Here is a 5,581-nt window from a genome sequence, read left to right on the forward strand (position 1 = left end):
CAGTGGGATCGACTTTGTTTAGATAAAGAGAAGGGTGGTCTCTCATTTCGCTGGCTACATGACTTTAATATGACATTATTGGCAAAACAAGGTTGGAGGATCCTACAATATTCCAATTTATTAGCAGCGCAAGTTTTGAAAACTCGCTACTTCCCACTCATGAATTTTTTTGAAGCTGAGCTAAGTTGGCTTCGAACCCAAGCTATCTGTGGTGAAGCATTTGGAAGCTAAGTCTCTTCTCCAGCATGGTTGTAAGATAAGAATCGAAAATGGCAAGTCGATTAATATATGGAATGCGCCATGGCTACCTGATATGCATAATCCAAAGGTGGAAACAGATCCAATGGCCGGTATGACACTCATCCTATTTCTAGTTTATTTTTTCATGACTCGATACAATGGGACACAGACTATGTTCAACGCAAGAGATGCGAAATCGATTCTGAAAACCTAATATTACATACAATAATTAAATATTAAATGCCAAGAGTGGAAAGGGAGGATCAATGGATATGGCGTTTGGAGGGTCAGGGTATGTATATAATGCATAGCAATTATAAGCTGGTTATGGCTCCTTCAACGAATAAGGAAGTGGCTTCTTCTCCAGTATGGGATGTTATTTGGAAGACTAAGGTACCTAAAAAAATTCTCCATTTTGTTTGGAGAGTTGTTAAAGAGGTTCTGCCATGTAGAGTGAATTTACATATAAGGAGAGTTGATGTCTCTCCTCTGCATCCTATTTGTGGTGTATATGATGAAACAGCCGTGGATGTTTTACTAGAGTGCTCGTTTGCTAAGGATTGTCAGATATTGTCTTTGATTGGATGGAGACTGTCCCAAACAATAGCAGATTGGGTACTTAATATGGCTTCTTCAGGGCTATCATACTTAAAGGAGCTGTTTATATTAATGTGGAACCGGTGATGGAATCGGAATCAAATGGTTTGGCAACAAAAGTGCAACTCAGCAGCTCATGCGATGCGATATGCTAATCAGCTAATGCAGGAATGGCAGCAGGTGTAGGTTCCTTCATCTATAGTCAAAATGCAACAGCAATATATGGTAAAATGGTTTTCGCCACCTTGTGGAGAATTTAAATGTAACGTTGATGTTTCTCTTTCTAATAATAGTTATGGTCTTAGTATGATTATTCGAATAGCGATGCAAGATGTGAAGTTGGGGAAGGCTCTTTGCTTTAGGAAAGCTCTTAGTTGGTTAAAGTTAAAGGGCTTTTACAATGTTTGTATTGAAACAAATTGTCTACTTCTTATCCAGGCTTTGCAGGTAGATAATCTGGATTTTTCTTATTAGTTCAATTGTTATGGATTGTAAACCTCTTTTAAATGAGCTTTCATCCTTCTTTTATCATTTTGTAAAGAAATCTGTAATCAAATTGCTCATACGATAGCTAGGGCAGCTGGTTCTCATATTAATTTCGAGTGGGGATAAGCCTCATTTATTTCTATACGATTGTTTTGGCTTTTGATTCCAATAATATAAGCTAGCCAGATCATTTCTTGTCAAAAAAATATATATTATATTTGAATAATTAATATATAAATAGATAATTATGAATTTCAAATTTTTGAACACACACACACACACACACACACATATATATATATATATATATATATATATATATATATATATATATATATATATATATATATATATATATATATATGTCCATTTTTATTTATTATGCTATTCCTTTTTTTGATTGCATGAAAGTGAGTAAAAGTGAATGAAAGCTAAAATCCAATTCATCAGTAGCTACTTGTTTCTAATCAAACGTTCTTTGGACGAATATAAGATTTTAATTGAAGTCTAATCTTATGATTAAATAAAATTTCATATTATAATCTACAATTGTTTTATTAAATATATTTAAATTTTAATATCATGTTATCATATAAAATTTAGTTTTAGTATAATATTATTCACTTATAATATGAAAATTATTTAAATAGAAAGGGATTTTAATTTAAAATTGTTTCACATGAAATCATACTTTAATATTATAAATATCTAGACGATATAAAAAAAAAATTATCACCATACTTAGTATTAATAGTCTTTTTATGGCAAACGTTGCACGTTGACTATACTAATTATTCATACTTGTTCAATTTTTTATGTAATTGCTCATTGTTCACTTTTACTTGTTGTTTATACTCGTTTTTATTTTTTTTCTAATATTAAATATTGATTATAATTTTTGTCTTATATTATTTAGATTTTATAACGTTAAAATAAAATTTATATGAGATTAATGTGAATATAACAGTTAATTAATAAAACAGCAGTGTGCATATACACACACTTCACTTCAATTTATATTGTCATTTATCTAATTTATTATAACTGTATATGCACAATTATAATTGATTATAATTGGGATTCTAGTATTTTTAAAACTAAAATAAGATTTTTAGGTCATTATATAGAACAAGGTAAGATTCAACCTATAGAAAGAGCACTTGTTTTTGGTGAAAAATTTCCTGATGAAATTTCTAATAAACCCCAATTATAACGTTTTCTTGGTTGTTTAAATTATGTAATTGATTTTTATCCAAATTTAAATTGCATGATAAAACCTTTACATAATAGACTTTGTAAAAATGCTCGTCCTTGGACAACTCAGCATACTCAACTCGTAAAAAAGATAAAATCATTAGTAAAAGAAATTTCTTACTTATATATTCCTGATCCTAATGCTTTTAAAATTGTTGAAACTGATGCTTATAATATTGGTTATGGAGGCATTTTAAAACAAAAAATTAATGGTAAAGAAAGAATAATCCAATATACTTCAGGTCATTGGACTTCAACTCAATTAAATTATTCTACCATTAAAAAAGAAATTTTAAGTATTGTTATTTGTATAAATAAATTTCAATCTGATCTTTTAAATCAAAAATTTTTACTTCGTATTGATTGTAAATCTGCAAAAGACGTTTTGCAGAAAGATGTCCAAAACCTTGCCTCTAAACAAATTTTTGCTAGATGGCAAGCACTTTTAAGTATTTTTGAATTTAACATCGAATATATTAAAGGTAATGATAATAATATTCCGGACTTTCTAACTAGAGAATTCTTACAGAACAATGGGAAGAAAGAAGGATAAAGGGAAAGAAATTAAACAAGATTCCGGCTCCCCAACTAAAGCTCTTTCTGAGCACTCTGAAGATCTTAGTAAAACCTTAAACACTAAAACCACTTCTCCTAAAGACCTTAAAAAATGGATTGAGGAACTTTCTCAATCTCCTGAAGTAATTAAAGCACCGCAGGGTATGGCATCCTCTTCCACAGAGGACCTAGGTATGTCTTCTAAATCTAAAGCGATCGTATCCGCTCATGATACGGCTACTCTGTCTCAAACGGTAGACAGTAAAGAGTTATCAAATCCGTTGATGGCTGTGGATTTGCCAAAAATCCAATATAAATCTACTGGTAATATACATAAATGGTATTCTAAGCCTTTATTTGATTTTGAAGTGGAAGTTGAGGATGGGTATAACCATAGCAATCCTTGGCAGATACTTAAAAATTATTATCCTGAGAATTGGTTTTTTATGCCAACAGACTTGTCAAAACCTCAGGCATATTATAATAATATATTATTAGATACTGATTCAGTAAACATCAAACATACTTTTGATAAAAATGGAATAATTTCCTATTCTTCTATAAAAATAAAACGCGTCATCCATCCTAAGGATTGGCCCGTACCTTCTTTAGCAACGCCAGTAAGATTTAAAGGATTACATAAATATAATATGAGTTATAATTATTTTGATTATAAAGAAGCGTGTGATAAGATATTTTGTCTTCAAAATCCCACCACTACTCATTCTTGGTTAATTTATTTTGACCAAAATATTCGTAAAGATTTAAAATTGCCTAATTGGTTTAAAAGGTGGTGACAATCTAAAGGCATTTCAGAGGAAATTATCCCTGCTGATATCCATTACTTATATCAATTCTTTAAAACCCGTTATAAACCCACTACAGAAGAAGTTCATATCCCTTCTCTTATGTATTATTGTATGACCTTGTTTTTGCCTTGGGTATATCAATGGTATATGGACTATCAGTAGATTCCGGGAACTCATATTCCCATACTTGTAAAACGCCATAAAATTAAATGGTGGGGTTCCTTCAAGAATTCCACAACTGAACATAAAATTAGTCAATGGATCCACAATAAAATATCCAGTCCATCTAAACCAGCTTTGACCTATGCCCACACATTAGCTATTCAGGATAACCCCCAGTTCGGTATCCAAAAAGCCCAATGTCAGGCCCGGTTAGCTGCAGCTAAAACACCAGAAGAATATAAATTAATTTGTCAAGAAATGTTCGAACAGTTATCAACTAGTTCGAATCCTTCAGTAAAACCTTCTTCTAGTAAACCCCAGAAGGAGTCTTCCAGTAAATCCTCTAACACAAGCAATAAAGGGAAAAAGAAAAATTGGGCATCATACTCATCTTCTTCATCATCCAACTCATCTAGTGATGCAAGTGATGACAGTGATATCATAAAAATCCAAAGTAAAGCAGGTAAAAAATCAAAAGCTATAGCAAGAAAAGAAAAGCTAAAGCAGAAAGAAAAAATAAAGAAAAAAGAAAAAGTAAAAAAGAAAAAGAAGGACACATCATCGTCCTCATCTTGTTCTGAATCATTATAGACAGGCAGAAGGAATCTTATTCCTTCAATCTTTGGGTAGTAAAAACGCCAAAATTCATGTGACAGAACAGTAAAAGTCCACTCGGCAACAGTAAAGATCCACTCAGCAGCAGTAAAGGTCCACTCGCCAACAGTAAAGGTCAACTTGGCACAATAAATAAACAGTAGAGATTCTCCGACAAAGACTACTGTACCAACAGTAAAAGCAAACAGTAGAGATTCTTCGACAAAAACTACTGTTCACCAACAGTAAAAGTAAATAGTAAAGATTCCAAAATTTTTATTTAAGGGAGCCTTTCCCCTTGTGAAGGCATGGCATATAATTGAATATAAGCTTTAACTATAGGCGTAGATATTCTCTCCCAAAACCATCTCCCTCCTTTCCCAGTTCGATTGTAAAGGATTCAAGTTGAAAGTCTTAAAACTCTTGTAAGTTTAAATTTCACTATTATAAACTTTATTATTGTACTTTGTAATTTATTTTTAGTAAATATAAATTGCTACTTCTTAAAGCCCTGTTAAAGGCTTCATTCTCTTCTCCCTCCACACTCTGACTTAGTTCTGGGGATCCCAGGCTAAGGGTGCAGGAACCCTCAACCTTAATTAAAATATAATCAATTAAAATTGGTTGAGTTGATTGATAAATATTAAATTTATTTGTGATTTGTATGTTGTATAAGTATGCTCTGTGGATGCAGCTTAGTCTGATCTTCCACATCAGAAATTTGTATTGATTATAAATTGTTTATAACAAGTATCATTCTTAGAATGCAATACATACATGTTATTATAAATTCATTTAATCAAACTGTTGTAATTATTATTATTATTATTATTATTATTATTATATATATATATATATATATATATATATATATATATATATAT

This window comes from Jatropha curcas, chromosome 7 (genome assembly GCF_041381405.1).
Source record: "Jatropha curcas cultivar XTBG-Jc1 chromosome 7, XTBG_Jcur_1.0, whole genome shotgun sequence".
Classification (NCBI taxonomy): Eukaryota; Viridiplantae; Streptophyta; class Magnoliopsida; order Malpighiales; family Euphorbiaceae; genus Jatropha; species Jatropha curcas.